Raw genomic sequence first — 25,477 nt, forward strand, 5'->3', positions numbered from 1 at the left:
GATATGTTTATAAATAAATAAATAAATAAATATGATGCTTTCTCAAATGAAACGGTAAAAGTGACACTCACAGCAGGTTTGGAGATTGAGTTTATCTGTTCATGTGAGATGCAAATGCCAAAAATTTGCGGGAGCATCACGCGTGCTTCAGTAGACTACGTGTGTAGTAAAAAAAAATCGCACCATTGAGAAATTAGGTCGCACTCTAGAGCCCTGTGTCATCAATCTGGGAAGAGTAATAAAGCCATTTCCAAACAAAAAGTCCATCATTCCACAGTGAGGATGTTAATTCACAAGTGGAAGACATTCAGAACAGACACCAATTCTCCCATGAGTGGATGTCCCAGCAAATTCTCCCCAAGATCTGACTGTGTAATGCTCATAAAAATGGCAGACAACCCAAGAACTTCATTGCAGATTCTACAGGCCTCAGTTAACATGTTAAATGATAGAGCTTATGAAGGTACAGTTAGAAAATAGGACAAGTATGGCATGTTTGAAAGGCTTGGCAGAAGAAAGCCTCTTCTATCTAAAAAAAAAAAAAAAAAAAAAAAAAAAAACATGACAGCATGTTTTAAGTTTGCAAAGTTGCATATGAACAAACCATAAGACTTGTAGAACAATTTGCTTTGAACAAACAAGACTAAAGTGGAGATGTTTGGCCATAATACACAGCGCCATATTTGGTGAAAACCTAAAGAACATAACAGCAAAAACACCTCATACCAAAAGTCACACATGCTGTTGGAGGGCTAATGGTTTTTGGCTTGCTTATTTTAGCCAGGACCTGGGCACCTCACAGTCAATAAATTGACCATGAACTCCTCTGTATACCAAAGTATTCTAGAGCCAAATGTGAATATGTCCAACCGACAGTTAAAGCTTTGCCAACATTGGGTCATGCGACAGGACAATGATCACAGCACGTCAGCAAATCTACAACAGAACGGCTGAAAAAGAAAAAAATCAAGGTGTTGCAATAGCCCAGTCAAAGTTCAGACCTCATCCTGATTCAAATGGTGTGGTGTGGTGTGCTGTGGTGAGAGTGTGCATAAACAAATGCCCACAAACCTCAATAACATTAGAAGAGTGGGGCAAAATTCCTACGATGCGAGAGACTAATAAAGTCATATAGAAAATGATTACTTCAAGTTATTGCTGCTAAAAGTGGATCTACAGGCAACTGAAACATAGGGTGTCCTAACTTTCTCACACATGACTTTTGCATCTTGGCTTTATTTTTGTTAAATAAATAATGACAGTGTGATGTGTTATGTGATTTTGTTCATCTGAGGTTTTATTTTCCAAATTTTAAGGCCTGCCAAAGCACCAGATAATTCTTTATTAGGTCCTGATACAGAAAATCATTGAATTCAGTATGGTGTCCTAACTTTTTCACATGACTGTATATGAGCTGTTTAAACCATAAAATGTAAAAAAAAAAAAAAATCCATAAAATAATCCCATAATGGGAACTCCATAAAGAACCATTTTCTTAACTGCAAAGGACCCTAAATAGTTTGTTGATGGTTCTATATAGAACCTTTTCTTCTAAGAGTGTAAGGAACATAGCTGAGAGGATGCTGCCTTTTCTAGTATTTTTGACAAAAAAGGGAGATTTGAGATTGGCCTGTAATAAACTAATTCCCTCGGATCAAGTTTTGCTATAAAAACGAATAAAAACGGGAAAAAAAAAATACAAAATGAATTAATATTATTTCAATTTTTTTGCAAATAAGATTAAAATATCACTAACCCTAAACTGCAACTTCCCAGTATATTTATTTATTTATTTTTTAAAGTGTCAAATTATCCCGTTTAATCCCAATTTTTTCCCAGACATGAAAATATCCAAATCATGTCTCATTAGTAACCCTTTGAAATAATCAATAATTATTTCTGGAAAAGTGTGTGACAAATTGTGTGTGCACAATTGTGACCGATGGGATAATGTGTAAACTGAATTAACATATTTCTGCAGTCATAAAAATGGTTATATATCTTAGCCCAGGTATTTTAATTTGTTTGATCATATTCTATGGTTACTAGTATGCATAACAAACCCTTATACAACATCGAAAGGAATACTAATATAAAAGACAAAAATAATATAATCATCATCGTATTTCTAAATTGTTACTTTATTGTAACATACATCATCAAATTGTTATATTAGTGCAACCAGTATTGCAACATCAATACTGTAACTTATTTGTAACATCTGAACTTTTGATTTCGTGCAATATTTTGTCATTGCAACATTTTAGTGCAATCTTTTATTTAGTGCAAATTAACAACTGCATTGGATTTATATTGCATACCTAAGTTCACTGTTATCCCACCGCTCAATATTGTGACTGTCAACATGTTTACTCATTCTATGACAACACTCAACAAAACTGAATATATATGAATTTAATACTAGACACCTTAGAGATAATGTGTACTAAAAATCTTTGCCATATATTTATGTTAACATACTTTACTAGCCTTACGTTTTGGAGTTTTTATGCAACCATCATCATCTCATGGTGCAAACAGGAAATAAACTGCTCTGGTCATGTGACAATTTGCACTAACCACGTGAAACTGCACATATTTAATTTAAACTTTTTTTTTTTTCATATTTGCAGGATGTGAACTGAAACATGAGTCAGTAAAGTGTTTAGAGCTTTTAAAATGAAAACCTTGGGATTAAATGGGTTAAATTGAAAAGACAAGTCCAAAGACACATAATAGCTGGATCTGGCAACACATTACACATGCAGACATTTAGTCAATTAGAGAAAAAGAAAAGAAAATGTATTGTTATCACCTAAAAACTGTGCTCTCATGGAAATACTTGGTGAATATCACATTGCTAGAAAGACGTTTCAGTCAATCAGATTATGGACCAGAATGAAATATTTTATAAAATACTTTAATCGGCACCTTTGAGAGTTTGTAAACTGTAACATGCTTTTTATTTTATTCAATTATATTTAGATCCTGAAAACGGACCCTGATAAAGGCTTCTCCTTCTCTGATGATCCTCTGGAGAAGCAGTATGTGTATCTACAAGCTCAGTTTCCATCCGTCACTCTGGAGAAAGTGGTCATGCTCTCATTCCAGTCTGGATATATATTTGTACAAACAGACAAGCCCATCTACACACCTGCTAGCACAGGTACGATTAAGTGCTGAACACATTTAGTGCACAAAGTGAGTTTTAAATGTCTTACATCAGCATGACATCACTAAAAAAGTCTTAATTTGTCAAAATAACACAGCAAAAATGCCAGTGTACATTTAACTCATATTTGAGTCAAATTTAACTTTCCTGAAATGTATATATGACTCCCTCCGTTTTCGAGTTAAAACAACACTTTCGAAAGTGTGAAACATGTACATTTCTCACAGAGTACATTTTAACACTGAAAGAGTATATTTGTAAATCCAGCATATGAGTTTATTTCAGTCACACTTCTGTTGGATTACAAATAAACTCTTACAGTGTTAAAATGTACTTTATGAGTAATGTACATATTTCACACTTTCGATGTTGTTTTAACTCCAAAACGGAGGGAGTCATATATACATTTCAGGAGTGTTAAATTTGACTCAAATTGAGTTCATTGCACACTGGCTTTTTGCTGTGTGTTCAGGTAAAGAAAAATAATCCACAAAACAGTGCATGTACATTTATTTATTTATTTAAATTAAAACACTGCAAATCTTTTTCCCTGCACCAAAATGTCTTAACATTCAGTGTAGAGAACATGTTCTTAAAACAATTAAAACATAATGTCAAAGCAAATCAGTGCAGGTGCACAAAAAAAAAAAAAAAAAAAAACATTCTTATTTGGTCCATATGTTTTCTGAATGTTTTTAAGATTATAATGCTTTCATTTATCTGCTTAAACAACATCATCTTTTTCATTACCATCAACGCTAAATGCATGTTAATGCTCACTGAACAAAGTCTGTGACAATGGCGTTTGAACCTCCTTGGAGAAGGTAGTCCCTTTCTTTTTCCAGCAAGACAAGATGTGTTTCTCTGCAGTCCACAGCCAAGCAAGAAACCCACTCCAATTTGCAGCATCACAAAAGTGCACCTGTAAAATAATACATAATAAAACGTAATATTGTGGAAAAAACATGGAAATAATCCGTCGTTTTTATCCTGTTGTTTACTGTATTTATTAGTTTGGCCAGCGTCATTGTGGGTTTTGGTTATTTTGCTGTTTTGGGCTGTAAGGACCTTTGAAATAACTGAAATCGTGTGGCGGAGTGTTATAGACATGTACTGCGGTCAAAAGTTGCCTGGAACTACGTTCGCTGTGTGTTTCCCTGAATATAATGCACACCTCTAGAACGTTCGTCAGCCAATCAGATTCAAGCATTCAACGGCCCTGTAGTATAAATACATATAAGTTATATTATAATGAAGCAATGTTATTTTATAAAATACATATCGTAAATGAGGTAAAACACTTACTCTAGGTGCTTTCCTTGTCAAAACCAACTTCCCCATCTGCTCAGCATTGTGAGTGAAAGAAAATACCTCACTGAAAAAAAGTTTAAAAGCGCACAACGCATTAATATCGCTACGAATCAATATGATGTTATAAAATAAATGTTATAAATGAGATAAAACACTTAACTCTCGTTGTTTCCATTTTAAAAAGAACATCCTCGTCTGTTCCGCATTGCGAGTGGAAAAAAATGACTTTGAGAACGGTTTAGGCGCATACAGCAACAAATATCGTTATAAAACGATATGATATTACAAAAACACATTTTGAAAGTAATATGTAACTCTTTATTTCGCTGTTTTCCGTCCTTATGTTATGTGCTCCGCATCCCGAGCAAAGAAAATGGCGTCTGTGAAAAATATTTCAGATGAGTGAGCCGCGAACAGCGAGCACATGTCCCGGATGTGAACAGTTCACTCCAAAAGCCTTTAACACTGCGATTTTAACACCGGAGATTTTGCTGTGAATGTAATCTCAACTTTTATGTTTACAGCACATGTCATCAGATTTACTGTGTATGCAAAATAACATTCTGTCAATGGACCTGATTCATTTGATTTTCTCCAAACTTAAGAAAACTCAAATGTCTGACTAGAGGCGAGACATGGGCTGAAAACATCTTTATTGCAGAAATTATACAGATTCGCTGAACAAATGAATACGCAAGGGTGTCGTTTTAAAAAAAAAAAAAATATCAGTTTCACTCTACCAAAAGGCCAGATCTGTCTGGACAACACGCCTATTCAATGTACGCCAAAATGTAGGCATATAAAGATAACGCATCTTCATGTGGACAGGGCCTGAGCAAGTGGTTATTATTTATGGACATTAAAATATATATATAGGGTGGTTGTGTACACTGCCAAGACACATTTCGGTTCAAACAACATGTAAAAGTGAATTTTACATTAAGTGACCCCATTAAAACATTCTTTTGCAGTTCATTACAGGATTTTCACTTTGATGCCCAACCTGAAACCACTCAGCAATACTTCAGTAACAGTGGAAATCATGGTATGCACCTATATAAGACCATATACTGTTATTTCACACACATTTGTTGATCTCAGCAGACTCAGTAAATTCGGTTGACTGTTCTGTTTCTTAAGAATCCACAAGGCATCACAGTTTTTTCAGAGAAAATAATTACAGAAAAAGGAATCAGATCCGGAAAGTATCAAATCTCTGATGTTGCCAGGTGTGTAAAACACTAGGACTGAAGCTATTTAATCAGAGTATAATGTCAAAACTTCATTTTTATCTGTCCATGGCATCTGTTCATTGTCTGTTATCACATGTTTCTGGATGTGTTCTGTTTGTTTCAGTACTGGGATCTGGAAGCTGGTCACACTGTTCACAGAAACTCCTCAAAAGACATTTACTGCAGACTTTGAGGTCAAAGAATATGGTAAGACATGTCTACCAACTGTAACTATGTTACATACATGTGAAAAGTAAAATAATGTTTTGATTTATATGTGTGTCTTATTTATTTATTTTTGTCTGGGTTGGTTTTAGTGCTTCCAACATTTGAGGTGACATTAAAGCCCAGCAAATCATTCTTCTATGTGGGTGATCAGAGTCTGGCAGTCGACATTGAAGCCAAGTAAGAAAAAAAAAAAAAATCTTATCCTGCCATTGCTAAATGTGTCAAGGTTTGGGGTGTAGGGATGAGACTCAATCGTGCAGAGTGATGGGCTTTTATTTAATAACTCAAAATAAAAACAAACCAAAACTACCCCAAGGGAGTGGACAGGAGGGCAGGCAGGCAGCCAGGAAACAACATTGGAAGATACAACGACAAACTAGCACAAGACTGCAAACACGGGAGAATAAATAGGGAGCAAACAAAGCAGATTACAAGGGAAGACAGATGGGGCAAATGAAGCAATAATCAGGTAACAAGATGCATGTTCACGCAAAATATAACATGAAAGCATGCATGTGACCAATGGAAACCCATGCTACAAAAGACAAAATATAATATGACAACACACAGCTGATAACAACACAAGCTGTTTGCAACAACACAAAACAAAAAGAAAGCACACGGGTCCTTTGTTCAATATGCATCATCACAATAAACCAGTTTGGATCCTGGAACTTATGGCTTAGCGAGTTTCAGTCTGGTGTTGGGGTTTGGACACTCGTGCTCAATGGTCTTGTTGTGTGAGTGTGCAGTTTCCAATCTTCTGTAATATCTGTATCTTCTGTATCTTCCTATCATTTCTTTTTTAATATAATAAAATAAAATAAAAACTGAAAAAAGAAGTTTTACAATTTTTTAGTTTTTACATTTTTCAAAAAAAAAAAAGAAAAAAAGATTTGATACGAAAGATTTGACACACTATCGCAGTGCTTGATGTGTAAGGAACTGTCTGACAATTCCACTGACTGGGCTAAAACATCCAATGTATTTTCATTAAAAAAATAACTTTTTAACATTGAAAATAAGACCTTGTTAAACCATAAAGCTTGTAATATTTTGTTTGCCAGTACCTTCCTTCATATATGTACAGTACACAATATGTTCATAAAATCTACTAAATACCCAGAAGGCTGTTCATAAAGGCATAGGCATCTTGGAACATACTACAACCTTTGGAACATGAAACACAAACAATTGGTAAATTACTGTCATTTTTCTGAAAATATTTGTGTACTGTACATACAGCAAGGGAGATATTGTTTAAATATAACTTGTAGTAAGTCAGTCTTGTCTGCAAATGTTCTACAATCTTTACAACATGAAAAAAAAATTGGGAGCGTAAAGTCTTTTTTTTTTTTTTTTTTTTTTTTAATGTACACTGTACACTGTAAAAAAATTTCACCCGTTTCAACTTAGAAATGTAAGTTTTGTGGCTGCTTTAAGATTTTAAGTCATTTCAACTCATGACTTTAAATCTTGTCTAGTGTTTAATTGCTTTATTTAAGTTCATTTGATTTTACAATATTTTCTATTGAAATAAGTTTTAACATGCAAGCAACCATTGAATCAATGCCAAAAAATAGTTGGTTTGTTAATGTTAATGACATTGAATTAATATCACCTGCTATTAATGCTATTTTTTTTTTTTTTACATTGCAGCAAGCCACCATTATTGTGATCAGTGATTGCTTTAGTTGGGCTCTTGACTCTTTTGGAGCTACAATAGTGTTTACATTACATAAGAGTGCAAAGAGTCAAGAGTCTAACTATACCAAATACTGATCACAACAATGGTGGTTTGACAATTTTTCAACATTAATAGCGGATGCAAAAGATTCACAAATCAACTATGTTTTACATTGATTCAATGGTTGCTTACATGTTAAAACTTATTTCAACTTAATTTAATAGGTTAAAACAGAAAATATTGTAAAATCATATGAACTTAAATAAAGCAATTCAACACTAGGCCAGATTTAAAGTCATGAGTTGAAATGACTTGTGCTTTTAAGCTGATATAATTTAAAATCTTAAGGCAGCCACAAAACGTACGTTCCTAGTTGATTTTTTTATTTTTTATTTTTTTATTTTTTTACAGTTTATATACAGTAAGGGAGATATTGGCAAAATTTCACCTGCAACTATAAATAGCCTATACTACAACCTTTGGAACATTAAAAAAAATAAAAATAAAAAACTTCTCGTGAATTACAGTATTTTTTAATCAACATATGTGTATACTGTGCATGTGTACATATATTGACAAAATCTCACCAGTAGTAAGTCAGTCTGGACACCTACAGCCTTTATGAACAGCCTTCTGGGTACTTACAGTAGATTTTATGAACATATTGTGTATTGCACATAGGCATGGGCCGGTATAAGATTCTGACGGTCTGATAACCTTGGATAAAAAAAAAATATCACGGTTTCACGGTATCACGGTATTGTAATTACTGCTCTACAATGTTATATTTAAATGTCTGGGTAAAAAAAAAAAAAAAAAAAAAAAAACTTTTAAAATAATTAAAATCAATAATTGAAACTTCTTAATTAAATTTAATTGCATGAGAGCCAGCGAGTGTTTTCTTTTCTTTTCTTTTTTTTTTTTAATGCCGTGATTTTGAAAAGATGTTAAAGGTGCACTGTGTAATATTTAAGATGATCTCTAGACAGAGGTGCAATAACTATGTTTTCAGGGGTGCATAAAGACCTTAATGAACCATTATGTTTTTATTAACTTAGAATTATCAGCCTGCGGAAAAAAAAAACAAAACACTGACACAATGATAAACAAGTAACAGTAATATTCACAATAATATAGTTTTATTGAATGATTAAGTAAGTGTAATTCCTTAAATTATGTTTTAAAAGAAATCTCACTATTCGTTGCTGTCAAAAACGGCGAGATTTTAATCCTGTATGGTCTTCGAAAGGGAGGGGTGAGCGGTGGACTGTTGCAATTCACAACTTCGCCACTAGATGCCGCAAAAACCTACACACTGCACCTTTAACGTGGCAGAAGGCTTAAAAGCAAAGATGTGATTTCACTTTAACTTAATTGTTGTACTTATGTTCAATCACAGAAACGTAACGTTAGTACATATAGTCTGCTATTCCCCACTCTGTGTTGTGGGGATTCACCTCCTTCGGCCATCCTGAACTTATATCACTGCTGAGTCTCACTGACTGCGGATCACGTGCACAATCACAGACACGCGCCTGCAGCTCTAACCGGTGAGGGAGGGGCTGCATTGTTTTCTCTGCAGGTCCCCACACACACACAACCTAGTAGCGAGTCTTGCACTTTCACTTTGACGACACAGAAAATGCACATATCGTAGGAACGGTATAACTTTTTTTGTTTGCGGTTTTGAAACCGTGACTTTTTCAAACCGCGGTAAACCTTGAAACCAGTTATCATCCCATGCCTAATTGCACATATATGAAGAAACGTATTGGCAAAATCACTCCTGTAGTAAATCATAAGTACAAGCTTTACAGTTTAGCAATGTGTTATTTTCAATGTTAAAAGTCATTTTAATTAAAATGCATTGGACATTTTAACCCAGTAGGTGTAACTGTCAGAAGGTCCCTTACACGCGCGTTCTCCAGTTTTGAAATCATTTTTCATGTCTAGTGGTTGCATGTTATTAAAACACATCGTGATAGTGATATCTTCAAACAGTGGCAAGCAAAATTAATATTGAAACTAACTTGCACCATGCTCCAACATGAAACATCGCACACAGACATGAGAGCACACGGCTCGAGTATACTCGTATAGAAGAATGTTCAATTTCATTTTTGAAAAGAAATTGCTAATTGTATTTTCAATTGCGTTTTTCATATGTGGATGCATACATTTTGACATAATCCAAACGCAACGGCAAATCTTGCATTACTGTTTGCATTTCCGCTTTCACAAATGCACAGTGACTGCTAAATTTTAAATGAAAAAGTATTTTCACATCTGCTTTTTCACTCTCTCTGTATTGCACATGTAACCTGCCAAAACTCAAATGCAATTGCAGTTCCTTTTGAATTTGATTTTCTGATACCTTGCATGGAAATCTGTCAATCAGTGTCAGGGGCGGGACTATATTATGGGACATGTTTGTATTGGGAGGTGACATCACTCACAGACGACCATGCCAAATTCTTTGAACAAAGGAGGTAATTGGTAAAGGCTCTGCTAACATTTAAAAGATCTAAGCTGTTTTTTACCCCAGTACAATGAATGTGGATGTAGGTCAGGGACAGCCAGTGTCACTATTTTGCGTATAAATCCCAAATTGAATGTGATTTTATAGGTACATGTTTGGAAATATGGTGGATGGAGATGCATTTGTGGTGTTTGGTGTGATGGACAGTGAGAAGAAAACAAGCATTCCTACATCTCTGCAAAGAGTTCAGGTAAGAGAGACAGTTAAAGTCTGTGTGAACATATATATATATATATGTGTGTATATATATGTGTATATATATATAGGCCTATTTTGTAAATGATAACAAACATCAGGGAAAAAAGTGGAAATAATAAAATCTGATTTCTTCTCAAATCATATTGTTGTTTGCAACGTTACTTGGCAATATTGTAAAGTCATTCCTTTCAACAGAGGTGGAAAATGCAGGCTTCAAAAGTAAAACTCACCAGTATTTTGTTCCAATCACCTGGATTTGCTAATTAGCAGTTTTTCCAACGTGATCTAATGATAATTCGTATGTATTTTACGTAAAATGTGGTTCTACAAAACGTACATTTACTTACGTTTTTCCAGACACTAAAACGTACAAAACTGACGTATTTACAGCATCTAAACGTACAAATACATACGTATTTTTAGCATTTTAACGTACAATACTGACGTATTTATGAAAACTAAAATTGCGGCATTAATTTCATTATTATTGTTTTTAGTTGTCATGCCAATGTCCTTATGTTTTCAATTGCATTATTGAATAGTTTAATCGTTTATTTAATTTGAAATTATACCATTTCATTCTTTTCTGTGTGATTTCTGGTGCCAGCTCGTTTCCAAGAATAGGTCTATATGTTAAACAAGACTACACTTTAAACCCTTAAAATAAATAAAATTACTGCAATCCTTTAACCATTCATGTAATATTAACTTTGTTTGCTGTGGTGGGAGTCGTGGGACACAAAAGGCGTTTTCTCTGACATGCTGTGACTAACAATAGAACCATAAAATACATCGAACAGACATCATAATTATAAAATGAAACAATTTTATTTGAGCGCTGTAATCCGGATCTTCAGAATCCATTCGATTGCGAGGAACAGAGCCAAATTCAAGCCTTCATCCGGCGATCTTCATCTCCATCCCGAGCAGCGAGTCCAGCAGCAACAGCAATAAACCCGCTCTGAAGTGCTTTTTTCAAATTCAAATATTGCCGCATTAAGAAACGACAGGTTTTACGGCAGAAAAATCGAACGCTCATTGGTTCTTGCCTGCATTCGTCACAGATTAGGACATGCCGTGTTTCTGGTGTTTGAATGATGCGCGGGCAAAGAATTTATACTGACGCAGGTGCATTCTCGAGTGGATCAGGATTAGTGATGGGCGATACCACTTATTTTGTTTTCGATACGATACGATACGATACTTTTAAGGCCAGTATCATCGATATCGATACCGATACGATACTTCTAAACTTAACTTTTAAATTATTACACTTATTAAATTAATAAGAGTAAAATATGTAATTATAACTTTATATATGTATAAACATTTAATATGCAACTAATTAACTTTTATTTTTTACATGTGGTTAAAATATGTTTACTGTAGTGGTAACTACAAAACCTATAGTTCAAAATACTTCGTTTCATAAGGGGCTGTCAGTGACAGGCTGTTGCACACATAAAATACAACATTTTATTCTGACAGTGTATAATTTATATTGACATTACTACAAAACATGATCAATGAATTTTAAGTGTTAATTTAAAGAAATGTAATTGCACAAATTACGTAGGCTACAATTTCAGTTTGTTTATTATGAAATAGCTGTAACATGTTTTTATTTTCTGTCCTCTGATAAACATTGTTCTGGGCTGCCATTTCCCAAAAGCATCAATGCTTTCTTATGATACTTTGGGAAACGCAGCCCTGTTTGAATGCACTGTCTGAAGTGAGTGAATGCTCTCTGTGATTGATTGGTTCTGTCTTGCAACATTTGCGTGCGTTCAGATCCTATGGTTCAGATGAGTAGGACAATTGTTATATCATGCACAGCTATTCCCTAACATAGGGTATTCGTCCAATTCGATGCACATTGTACGCCTTGCTTTTTGTTAAATAAACACAATCACTGGTAAATAAAACACACCTTAGTATCGATATTTTTCATTTGAGTATCGATACTTTCGATATTTGCATCAGTATCGATATATCGATACTTTAGGATCGATATGCCCATCCCTAATCAGGATAACAATTTTCAGCGATTAACAATTTAAATTTTGCTCTGCACCTCAAACAAACCTACTGTATTCCGCCAGAGAGGACTGCGGCTGCAAACGCATCGTCATTTGGATTACTTTTTGGTACGGCTGTTGACAGTTTGAAATTAAATTAATGATTGTGATTGCACTTTTACGTCTGTCATGTTTTTCTTTATTACTGTACCGAGATGGTTAACGTTAGGTTTAGGTAACGTTTGGAATGGGATTAGCGACTATAAAAATATATATTTTTATGCTATATTGTTTCTAAAATGGTAATTTCCCTGCATATTTTGGTCAGTTACGTTTTATATCCTTTTATATTCGCTATAAAATGGGTAGGTTTAGGTTTGGGGGTGGGTTAAGGGGGCTAAAAATCTAAATCGCTTCTTAATAAAATTATGAAAAAAGCATTGATACGAAAATCTTAATAAAATAAAAGATACGTAAATATTTTACATTTTTTTGGCAAAAAAATACGTAGCTATTTGTACGTTTTTAAAGTTGAAATACGTCTAAATTGTACGTTTTAGCATCAATAAAAACGTACAAAAATGTACGTTTTGTGCCTCAAAACGTTACGTATAAATACCTACGTATAAACAATGAGACCAGGCTGGTTTTTCAGCAGGAGGTCAAGTCTCGAGTCAAATCCCAAGTCCTCAAAGAATTAAAGTTAATTAAGTGACTAATTAAATTCGACTTGAAAGGAATGACTTGGTCCCATCTCTGGTGAGTAGCAAAACTAAGTCAAAAGTAAACCTAAAGTGAAGAATCAAATACCATCTACAGTTCTTATTAGTTACCAGAACTCTTGTGTAAGTACAACATACTATTCCAATTTCACTTTACTTTTTTACTTTCCTCGCTTTTTCTAAGTCAAATTAAGTTTTACAGTATGCTAGTAGCAATCTAATGGTTGGAAGGACATAATTAAGCATATTTTGACCAAACCATGGCTCAAGCCGTCAAACTGATGGCATCAAAGAATACCGAGCCTTTTTTTATTATTATTTATTTAGTTTTCCAGTGGATTTGCTTGCACAGATTAATTGTTCACTTTAAGACTAGCAATGTGCGCTAACAAAATAAACATTATAAAATTTTAACATCTTGCAAGTTGTGATCAATCTCATTTCTCCTCACCTAGAGAACAATTTAAATAAATAGCTTCTCACTGCATCTTGTAGACTGATGATGTTGCTGTCTTTCTCTTATGTGAATAGATCATAAAAGGAGAAGGTACTGCAGAACTGACCAATCAGATGATCACTGAGACCTTTCCAAACATTAACAAGCTGGTTGGACAATCAATCTATGTTACTGTCAGTGTTTTATCAGAAAGAGGTAAGAAGACCCAACAGATACTCTACATCTGCATGCATGTTTACATGGATGTGTGTGATTGTATATGAGAAGCACATTTTGTGTGTGTGTTTCAGGCAGTGAAATGGTGGAAGCAGAAAAGAGAGGCATTCAGATTGTTACATCACCATACACCATTCACTTCAAAAAAACACCACACTTCTTCAAACCTGGAATGCCCTTCGATGTCAAGGTATTATAGTTTATGATTTTCTGGCAAAATACACAATATGTCATACCCACTGACCAAAGGTGCAGCCCAGAAATATCCCAAACACAGCAATACAAATGCCACCTGCCACATTTGCTTGTTAGCCAAAGTTCAAATCTGCGCTGAAACAGTGTTACTCGTCAGTTGCTCAATACCATTTTTATGAATTTGTACAAGGCGTGTGACACTGTGATATGTGTGACAAACATCTTCACAAATTCGTAAAGCCTCAACAAAAAGAAACTGAGGTCTTCTAGTGGGTTTCTGCCAAAATAAATGTATGTCCCTTTAAATGCAAATATGCTCTGCTTGCCCCGCCTCTCTCTGCTGTGGGATTACGAGCTGTAATGTTTACTTTAGCCGCATTTAGCCGCGTTTATCTGCGAAACTTGCCAACAAGCACTTTATTAAAAAAGGCCATTTGCAAAGATGCATAAAATACCCTTATACTCACTTCTGCTTTGGGTGAACCTGCATCACCAATGACTCACACAAACATAGACGCAAATGTAGATCGGGATAGTCGCTTTCCTTTTAAAAACGAAAGTAACGTTATCCTCTGCCTCTTCAGCGGCTCAGATGTCGGGAATAAATGACTGCTATGTTCATTATAATAACCAACAGCAAAACACCTCAATCGCTCAATTAGAGTCTTCCTCTGCACCTGAGTCGACACGATGGTGATCGTAACAGCGAAAGTAATCCAAAGGGCAAGGCAAACGGGTAATCCACAGACAGGAGATAGTCCAAATGAGCAGACTGAAGACCATGGATATGATTCGTGACAGTTGGACACATCCCAAATGTTGTCTTGACCAATTAAACATTGTGCTGACATAAACCAATGTGTGAGTTACATACATAAAACCATAAGTCCTTTTAGCATTATTTAGGTGTGTGTGTGTGTATGTATATATATATATATATATATATATATATATATATACACACACACACATAAATAATGCTAAAAGGACTTATGGTATTATGTATGTCTCTACCAATGAATTCCCTCATGTGATGGTCATGATGTACTGTGTCTTTGACATGATAATCTTGGGCTTCTTGCCCCAAAATTGACAATCTCCCTCCTGAGTTGGAATTATCAATACGTGTTATTTTGTGTTGATGTTGCAAGCTATTTAAAGCTGCTAGTTGGAGTTAGTTGGTTAAACTTATTCCAGGCTGGCTGGTGCTAGGGCCTGATTTACCATCATCCATGTTGTCTTGGGTCTCTTTGTGGAATTCGGCTCCTCGTGTTTCAATAGTTCTGATCGAATCTTAAATTGTCTGATTCGCTCTCATTTGCTACAGAACCTAAAAAGATATAGAAGAAATTGCATCAACATATAAACAGAAATTATTATTTTATTTATTTTACTTTTTTGTCTGGGTTTTTAAAAAAGGTGTATGTCACAAATCCTGACCAAACACCTGCTGTAAAGGTGGAAGTGGAAGTGGAAGTGAAGGACAATCATGGAGTGGGCAGTAGTCCAACAAATGCTAATGACATTGCAAAGTTTACCATCAACACTAAGGGAGGATCTTCTACTCTGGAGATCACTGTAAGACCAGCCATCTCATCTGTTCTAATGTTCAGTCAGTTTCACTGATTATCAAGTATAATATAGATCAGTTAACAGTTGTTAAACAAGCAGTGAAACATTTTGTACAAAGGACATCAGAAAGCAATGCATTTGATCTTTTCAGGCAAAGACCAAAGACCCGCAGTTACAAAAAATAGGACAGCAGGCAGTGAATAAGATAATGGCTCAGGCCTACAAGACCAAAGCTGGCTCCAACAACTATCTACACATTGGCATTGATAATACAGAGCTTGAAATTGGTGAATCAGTGAAAGTCAATTTGAACACAGGACAAAGTCCAGGAGTCAAAGGTCAAGATTTAACCTACATGGTAAATATTATGGCTATTTCTTATTCAGTTTCATCTGAAATGTATCAGTTCATTATGTCATTATTTGTTGAACTTGTGTTTGAAACTATATGAAAGTCATACGTCGTTAAGGGTCTTTTCATTTCTGCCTCATTTTCAGATCTTGAGTAAAGGTCAGATTGTAAAAATAGAGAGGTTTAAGAGGGAAGGACAGACTCTAGTGTCTCTGTCTCTACCTGTAACCAAAGACATGATGCCGTCCTTCCGTTTTGTGGCTTATTATCATGTGGGCTCATCTGAGCTGGTGTCTGATTCACTCTGGGTGGATGTGAAGGACACATGCATGGGAAAGGTGGGTAAACCATCACAAGAAATAGTTAATGTGCCAATCAACTAGATCTGACTCAGTGTCTCATTTTAATTACAGCTCAAGGTTGAGGTGAAGGATAAGATGAAAAAGTTTGATTACTATGACGCAGGAGATGAGGTAAATCTGCAGATATCAGGAGATCCTGGAGCTAGAGTTGGTCTGGTGGTGGTTGACAAGGCTGTGAACGTCCTTAACAAGAACAGACTCACTCAGACTCAGGTGAAGGATCTTCTTCAGATGTTTGGCACAGTCAGGTTGTTACTGGTTTTGACAAAATATACATAATTGTCTTTTTTTTGGCTCTAGATCTGGGATGTCATAGAGAAGCATGACATTGGCTGTACGGCAGGAGGTGGAAGGGACAGTATGGGTGTTTTCACTGATGCAGGTCTGATGTTTGAGTCCAACACTGTAGGAGGTACCAAGACCAGAACAGGTACCATGTATTTTCATTACTTTAAGCTAATGAAAATGTTAGCATATTCTAGTGTTTTGTTCAGTGAAACAAAACAAACAAACAAAAACGAACAAACAAACAAAATATTTGTGTTTGTGCTCTGGAAAGATGTTAAAGGTTTGTTTGCAGCATGTTTTTGCGATGTTGAGCAGTGTCAATTGCAGATATAAATGTTGATCTCTTGAACACAATGGGCTATGACTACACCATAATTTAATTATAAATCAAATGTTTTACCATGATATATATATATATATGCCATATTGTACATCCTGACAATGACAAGAGAGTGCGTCATGAACAGAAGAAAGTGAACAAGAGCCAGGCGAGGCACTTCACTGTCCAGAGACTGTAAGCCGGCCTGCCCTCGAAGACCGCACCCCAACCTGAGAGGGAAGCATCCGCCGAGATCATCTGGCCACGACAGACTATTCCCATTTACACCCCTTTCCAGAGAAAAACGGGATCCCATCACACTGAGAGGGCGTGGAGAGAGGGGCGGAGAGATGGCCAGGAGGGACAGAGTCCCACGGACTTCATCCACCAGAGAAACAGCCTCATATGGAGCAGCCCCAAGGGAAGAACTGGGGAAGCCACTGCTGAAAGGCCTAGGAGCCTGTGACATATGCCCACTGACAGATGATGGCCTGACCTGAAGCGGGCCATACACAACTTGATGCTGGAATGCTGGATGCTCTCTGGAACTGGCTAGAACGAGCTAGTCATCCAGATAATTGAGAATTCGGATCCCCTGGAGCCTCAATTGGGCCAGAGCAACATCCATACATGTCCTCGGGGCCAGAGATAGACCGAAAGAAAAAATCTTGTATTGGTAGGCTTTCCCCCAAAGGCAAACCTGAGGAACTTTCTGTGCCTCTGAACGACCTGAATGTGGAAGTAGGCATCCTTCAAGTCGACAGTGACAAACCAGTCCCCCCCTGGACCTAGGAAATAATGCTCTTGAGTGTCATCCTGACTCTCCTGAATTTCCCTCTGTAGAGAGAATAATTCAGTTTGAATTCGGTAATTCAATTCGGAGGCATGGCTTAAAAAAAGCCATAACGGGAAGGGCAGGAGAAGCTGACACAGGGGGAAAGAACTGGGCGTCCCTCACCGTGTGAACAATACCTGCAGCGTGCAGTAACCCTCGATCGCCGTAGTGGGGAGGTGGCCTGCGGACCTTGAGACGTATCTAGCGGCAAGGATAGCGCAGTTGGTGGAGGAGACCGTCTCCAGGATGGACAGATATGCTTAAGTGGTCTGTCACAATCCAACGAGGCATGGGAAGCTCTCCTCTTCCTGATATGCGGGTGCTCTAAGTCTACCTGTTTGCGGGGGCACTGGCAAGTAGCAGAATAACCACTGGCTCCCCAGATCGTGTACGGTGGGGGATGTGCTGGGTCGCTGATTCTACCGACTGCCTCCTTTCTGGGGGGCGGACGTTCCCTAGAGGACAAAGTACTAGCAGGTTTGTGTGCACACTGTGGCATGAACTGCTTGAACGCAGCCCTGAATTTATCCACGACAGCGAAAACCACATCGTCGAATAAACCAGAGCTGGAGGTCGGGGCGTCGAGAAGGAAAACCTTCTCCTTCTCTCTGATCTCCATAATATTTAGCCACAGGTGGTGCTCAGCTGCCACCAAACCTGCCATATTGTGTTGAACCGCCCACACTGTGTGCTTAGTAGCATGAAAGGCCAGGTCGGTAGCCCTGCGAAGCTCTTTAACAGCTTCAGGGGTCACACCGTTCCCCTTGACCATCTCCTTCAGCACCTCCGCTTGGTACGCCTGAAGAATGGCCATGGTGTGGAGAGCCGCACCTGACTGTCCTGCCGCCAAATGTTGCATATTGTTCCCTTATACATATGAGTAGGTACTCTGGAGGTACTCTATAGTCAGGGGCGGATCTACCGGGATGGCACGGGGTGGCAACTGCCACCCTAAGAAAACACCTTGCCACCCCATTTGCCACCCCATCACTAGTGTCCTAGTGTTCTAGTGTTCTAAAAATAAAAGAGCTTCCTCGGCCGATTAACAGCAGCGACTCTGTATTTTGATGACATGAAAATATAGCGTATAGTGTGATGAGTGTCCCAATCATCTATCAGAGTCGCCCTGGAAACCAAGGCACATCCACACTGAGAGTGAGCACAACGTGCACCGGAGCTTCGCAAAACCCAAAAGTACCAGCACTTGTTTACATATTACCTTTGTTCAATAAAACCACCCTCCGGGATTTGTTCACCTGTATTTCCGTTGTTGCTCTTTATTCCCCGCTACAATACCCATAAATAATAGAACAAAATCTCGTCTTTCTATTAAAGCATAGTCCGAACAAATGACTCTTATGAACTGTTTTGTTTTAGTGAATCAAAGACATCTAGTGCAACCAGTGAGATCATCACACACAGATGACTCAATCCGGCTCTTTTAACAAACAGAAGCAGTTTTTTGTGATATCTTTGTGTATGTTAATGACTAACAGTGTAAACTATTTTCAAAAGTATGTTGTTCAGTAGCTTGCATCTTCAAGATCGTCCGAACCTTTGATAAATGGTGTCAGTGGTACCGAACAAACAACTCTTATGAAATGCTTCTTTTTAGTGAATCAAAGACATTTAATGCATCACACACACACATGACTCAATCGTCAATCCGGATCTTTTAACAAACCAAAGGAGTTTTTTTTTTTATATTTTAGCGTATATTACTATTTTCAAAAGTACCCTATTACTATTTTTATGCATACTATTTTCAAAAGTATATTGTTCAGTAGCTTGAATCTTCAAGATTGTCCGAACCTTTGATAACTGGCGTCACGTGACAACAACGCATTTGGCCGTGTCCAGTCCATCATATGCTGAAGTTGGGAAACAAATCCAGGTAGGTACTGAATTACTGTAATACTTAACAAATGAATGTTGAATTAAGGTAAAAAAAAAAAAAAAAAAAAAAATTGTAAGTGTTGCCTGAGATAGTTGCTTGCTAGTTAGCCTATATGAAAACTAAATAGCAAGTATTTTGAATCAGTTACGTTAGCCTTATTACCTTGTTAGCTAGTCGAAATTGTTCAGTGTAGTGTATGTTTGGAAAGTAATAAAGTCTAAACGTCATAATTGTTGCATCTCCCAGGATACTATGAAAAGAAAGGCTGACATCCAGAGTTTTTTTAAACCAAAAAGAAAAGGAAAATCAGAATCATACTGTGGAAGTGGAAGGTACAGATAAGACAGAAAAGGGTACAAAAGAAGTTGTGGAAGACAGAGGAGGGGATGGAGTGTTGGAAGAAAGAAATACAGAAACTGATGACAATAAGGCTAGAAAGAAGTGAAGAAGCAGAAGATATCCAGCATGAAGTGAGTGAAGAGGTAGAAGAAAACAGTTTAAGAGAGGAAGAAAGCTCAGACATTGAAAGAGAGGAGAGAGAGCTTGAAACACCAGCACCCTGTTTGTCAGGTGACCATGGTATGTTGTTCATTGTGCTTTTCAAATATTTTTTTACACAAATAAATAAGCACAACCTATCTGATTTATTTAACCTATAATCATTTAAAAAACCCATAGCTCAATATATGCTTAACTTTGCTTATCTTGGTTACATTCAGTGTTCTTTAATTGATATCGTTGAGATATATGCCTAAAAAACCTATAGACAAAGGTTGCTGCAGGAGTAGCTCTACATTAACAATTAGGTGTTAAATGTTTTGTAATATAAGTGATTTTTATTTTACTTTACTTGTTCTAGGTATATCAAAATTTAGGTCAGAAGGCCCGACCCAGCCAAAACTACATAACTTCCCAAAGAAGACCTTTCCAGGCGGAGTTCGGAGGAGCTTCCGTGCTGATTGGTACCAAACACATCAATGGCTTGAATACTCACAGTCTAAAGATGCCTGCTACTGTTTTGCATGTAGCCATTTTTCTCTTCCTGATGCTCCAAAGAGTGTTTTTACCTCCTCTGAGGGGTACATTAATTGGAAGAAGGCTACATTTAAAGATAGTGGGTTTTCTTCTCATGCCAAATCTAGGGCTGCAACGATTCGTTGACGTTGTCGACAAAAATCGATAATAGTAATAGTCGACAATGAACTTCATTGTCGAAGTTGTCGCCAGACATGTTTTTTCCGACCGAGTGAGGCATCTCTCTTCATTACAATCTCTGCCGAGAGTCGCACATGCGCATTAGCTTCTATGCTGAGTGATAACACACAGGAATGGCGGCGTCCAACGCAGCAGCTGCTGGTACCAAAACGCCCGTTTCACACATACTCCGTCTGCAGTGCGTGTGTGTTGCGTATTTTTTTCCGCACCCATGTTAACGGATTAGAGCGTTCACAATGCACGCGGTTGCTGTCCGGTAGTGCGTTTGCAGCAGTGCAGCGATCATTTCGGCACAGATTTATTTTTGGTTGTGCTGCATGCGCTGCACGCGCTGAATTAAAGTGACAGGGCAATGTTCGCTGTAAAAATGAACATGGATTGACACGAAAATGTCCCATAAATGCATATAAATGAAGTCAACTGTTTCACAGTCAACACGTGACTTTTTGGCTAGGTTTAAAATACGGAAAAGTGCAGTTTTAAATAAACAAGGCAGCATAATAGATGCAGTTGTCCAGGTAGAAAAAAGGATTGTTTTTAATAAAGATTTAATGCGAAAGAAAAGCATGAGAGCCGACTGTTTCTGTCTGTGCCGTGGTAAGTTTTAATTTAAAATATTTTCAATAGCCCAATTTCAATTAGAAAAGGAAGCTATAGCCTCCCTATGTTGTGTTTAAATGTGTTGCAACTTGCTTGAGCAACTTAATATACAAATCTAGAAGTCAAGTGCATTGAACAATACGTTGTTTCCATTTATTGAGGTTAAACGTGAATATGTCTAGTATTATTGTATTAGTGTACTGTGATAAAAGAGGATCACAATGCCGAAAAAAGCACGTTTGTATTTGAAAATGTTTACTTGATTTTAATTTATTTTTTCTTATAAAACAAATGTGCCTGTCCTTTAAAATAATGATAGAGTTTCTTTATTTATGCATTTATGTCTATACTGACCAAGCACTGTGCCTAATTGGTTTTAGACAGGGCATTTTTATTTACTTTTAGTATGAATCGGCCTATCAGCAGCAGAGTTCAATAAAATATGCATTTTTCATTGAAGTACCCCCTTCTTTCTTGTTTACTATCATTTACCACATAATTAAAGCAATCTCATGCTAAATTTTAGAAAAATTGATTTATTCGATTAGTCGACTAATCATTTCAATAGTCGGTGACTAGTCGACTATTAAAATAGTCGTTAGTTGCAGCCCTAGCCAAATCTGACAACCATGTAAACGCAATGGTATCATGGGCAGAGAACAAAAAAAAATGCAAGACAAAAATACTTCACTGTTGAGTGTCATGGATGAACAATATCAGAAAAAGGTAACAGAGAATCGAAAATACATCAAAACATTGGCTGAAATTCTTGTCCTAACTGCTTCTGAAAATCTAGCCCAGCGGGGTCACAGAGAGTCCCCAGACTCAGACAGACGAGGTGTTTTCCTGGCCATGCTAGATTTGTTGGGCAAACATGATCCCATTGTTAAAAAGAGACTTGAACAGCAAGCTAAAAATGCTAAGTATACAAGTAAAACCATCCAGAATGAAATACTGTCTTGTCTGGCAGAAATGGTAAAAGAGGAAATCATGCAAGAAGTTAAAGAGAGTGTACAGTTTTCTGTGATGGTGGATGAGACTAAAGATGTTCAGAAAAAAGAGCAAATGTCAATTGTTCTGAGATACTACTACAATGGTCTGATTTATGAGAGCTTTTTAGAATTTCAAGAGGCAGAAAAGCTTGATGCTGCTGGGTTAACTGAGAAAATAATTGGCTGTTTAGAGAAGTATGGTTAGGAGTACAAGAAAAATCTTGTAGGTCAGGGGTACGATGGAGCCGCTGTAATGAGTGGGGCCCATTCAGGTGTCCAAGCGAGAATAAAAGCAGTGGCCAAGAATGCATTTTATGTGCATTGCAGTGCACACAGTCTCAACCTGGTCATAGTAGATGCCGTCAAAAATGTGCCAGACGCTGGAAATTTCTTTTCTTTGTTGGAAAGACTTTATGTGTTCTTGTCTGGATCTTACGTCCATCAAAAAATGGCTTGAAGTACAGCGGAACATGTATGATGGTGTATCAAGGGCGCTCCAGCGACTTAGTGATACACGCTGGGCTTGCAGACATGTAGCATGTCGCAATGTCTTGGATAGATTGCCTGCTATTTTGCAAGTGCTTGAAGAGCTCTCGGATGAGAACAATCCTCAAAGAGCCGTTGAAGCAAAAGGCATATTGGCCCAAATTGATGTCAATTTTGTTGGATGTCTTGTGCTCTTTCGAAAGGTGTTGAGTGACTCTAATATTTTGTCTGAGATGCTCCAGTCTAAATCTGTTGACCACTCTAAGGCTGTTGAACTCATTGACGCACTAAAAGAGACACTGACACATTATCGTAGTGAGGCTTTTTTTGAAGAGCTATGGTCAGAAATAGTTAATATGTGTGAAAAGAGTCACTTTCCACAACATTTCACTCCCGAAAGCGGTCAAAAAAGATAGCTACAAAATTTCAAGATTCCATCGTTACTTCCACACTTGGACAGCATGTAGAACCAGACAGCAAGGAGACTTTTCGAGTCAAAGTGTTCTACCCAGTCTTGGACACCATGATTGGGGAAATGAAAAGACGTTTCTCAGATACCAATTGCAACATCATGAAAGGCATTCAGGCTTTAAATCCTTCAAGCTGTAGTGTTTTAAGGGAGGAAGATATTGTCTCTTTTGCTAATGCTTATGAGTCAAGTGTTGAAGATCTTAAACATGAGCTTCAACAGGTAGGAAGAGTCCTAGATAGACTTAAGATGAATGGAAAAGAAAGTCCAACTACTCTGATGGAGTTTGTTCATTTTCTGGAACCATAGAAGCTTGTTTTCTTTGAGCTGTTTAGGTTGTGCAAAATAGCTGTAGTGTTACCAGTTAGCAGCGCAACATGTGAAAGGAGTTTTTCAGCTCTGAAGATAATCAAAAATCACCTAAGGTCTACAATGGCAGAGAGTAGATTGTCGAGTTTAGCTGTTCTCAGCATTGAATCAAAACGCACCAAGGCCTTGAATTTAGATGACTTCGTTAAAAGATTTGCTGAACAACATGGCAATCATCGCATTCAGTTACAGTAGGTTCAATTACTTGCATATTCTTTAGATGCGAATAGTAATGTCTACAACTGTAATGTCAATATGTCTGCAACTGTACACATGTTCACCAAAGCTGTTTGTGAATGGTTCAATAAACTGCTGGTCATGACCTTGTTACAGCAAAATTTGTTATTTAGTTTCCGGTCCATGCAAATTTGTTGGTTTGTTAAAAAAGAGATACTTGGACTTAAAGGGACTTTTGTTGCTTTACTTGCACTAAAATTATTAAATTAAAGTGATCTATTTTATTCATTTTGAAGATATTTGTTGGTGATTTAAATGTGGTTTCTGTATATTTATTATGTGTTTTTGACTTAAGGAAACTTGATCCACTGAGACTTTGTATCCATACGCAGTCTGCACTGTTTGTCATGCTTTGTAAATTAAACTTGGCATAGACTTAAACTCGCTACAGGTTTGCATAGAACTCGACTCCAATCCAGATATCAGGTTCAAGTCTATCACACATCAGCCTTTATTTCATTTTTATAAGACAATGTAAAAATGTGCACCCTAGTGTATACACCGAATAAGAATAGCATTCCTTGAATCCACAAAAAAAACATCCAAGGATGCTTGCTTCAGTGTTGCCACCCCTCATAATTTTAATGCCACCCCCTTGCCACCCCATGAATAATTTTCTAGATCCGCCTCTGTCTATAGTTACAAATAGGTACGCTGTAAATTCTGTTTACTTACATTACTGCGGTGCATAGACGGCTGTAATTTTAAGGGTTACCTTTTTTTCTGAGGAGCTTGGGCCATCCTGAGCTGAGATACTGAGATTTCTGTAAACATCAATGTAACTTTTTTTTTTTTTGGAGAAATACTTGAGATTAATCAACCACTTTAGTAGTAGTATATATTTAATTAATTATTGTTTGTTTGTTAATCTGTTCACACCTGTGTTTTTGCCCTGTTGTTCTTATTGTCTTGGGTCAGACCTTGAATGTTGTGTCATGGCTTTCCTGTTGTTTGGTTCCCTGTGTCTTAGTTGTCTGTTGTTTGTTTTGTTTTGTTTTAAATTTATTTGATAGGGTTTACTAAATCAGTCAAGCTGCTCTTGGGTTCGTTAACATTATTTTTACAAAATTTTTTTTTTTTTTATTAATTATCCTCTAGTGCCTGAGTGTCCAGTCCCTGCAAAGAGAAAACGGAGAGCTGAGAGTCTCCTGCAGATCACTAGTACACTGGGTGAGAAGCTGTGCATTACTCAGATTCAGTGCTATCTATCCTAAACCTTTATCTTTTTTCGTTGACTGTTCACATTTTTATGGTATTTTGCCACCTCCTACTCCCCTGATTGTTCTACACTAACTGTCTTCTCAGCTGGTAAATACTCCGGAGAACTGAAGCAGTGCTGCGTTGATGGAATGAGAGATAATAAACTCGGCTACACATGTGAACGAAGAGCCACGTACATTGTAGATGGACCAGAGTGTGTCAAAACCTTCCTGCACTGCTGCAATGAGATGAAAACCCGAACAGACATGAAGACCGAAGAGGAGGAGCTGATTCTGGCTCGCAGTAAATA

At 37.0% G+C, this 25,477-nt stretch overlaps 1 pseudogene; it reads left to right on the forward strand.

Annotated features, from left to right (window-relative positions):
* The first annotated feature begins 2,990 nt into the window (after positions 1–2,990).
* The window catches only part of LOC141337449 (complement C3-like), a 59,815-nt pseudogene continuing 37,328 nt past the window's right edge, over positions 2,991–25,477 (forward strand).

This window comes from Garra rufa, chromosome 6 (genome assembly GCF_049309525.1).
Source record: "Garra rufa chromosome 6, GarRuf1.0, whole genome shotgun sequence".
In the NCBI taxonomy this organism is placed as follows: domain Eukaryota; kingdom Metazoa; phylum Chordata; class Actinopteri; order Cypriniformes; family Cyprinidae; genus Garra; species Garra rufa.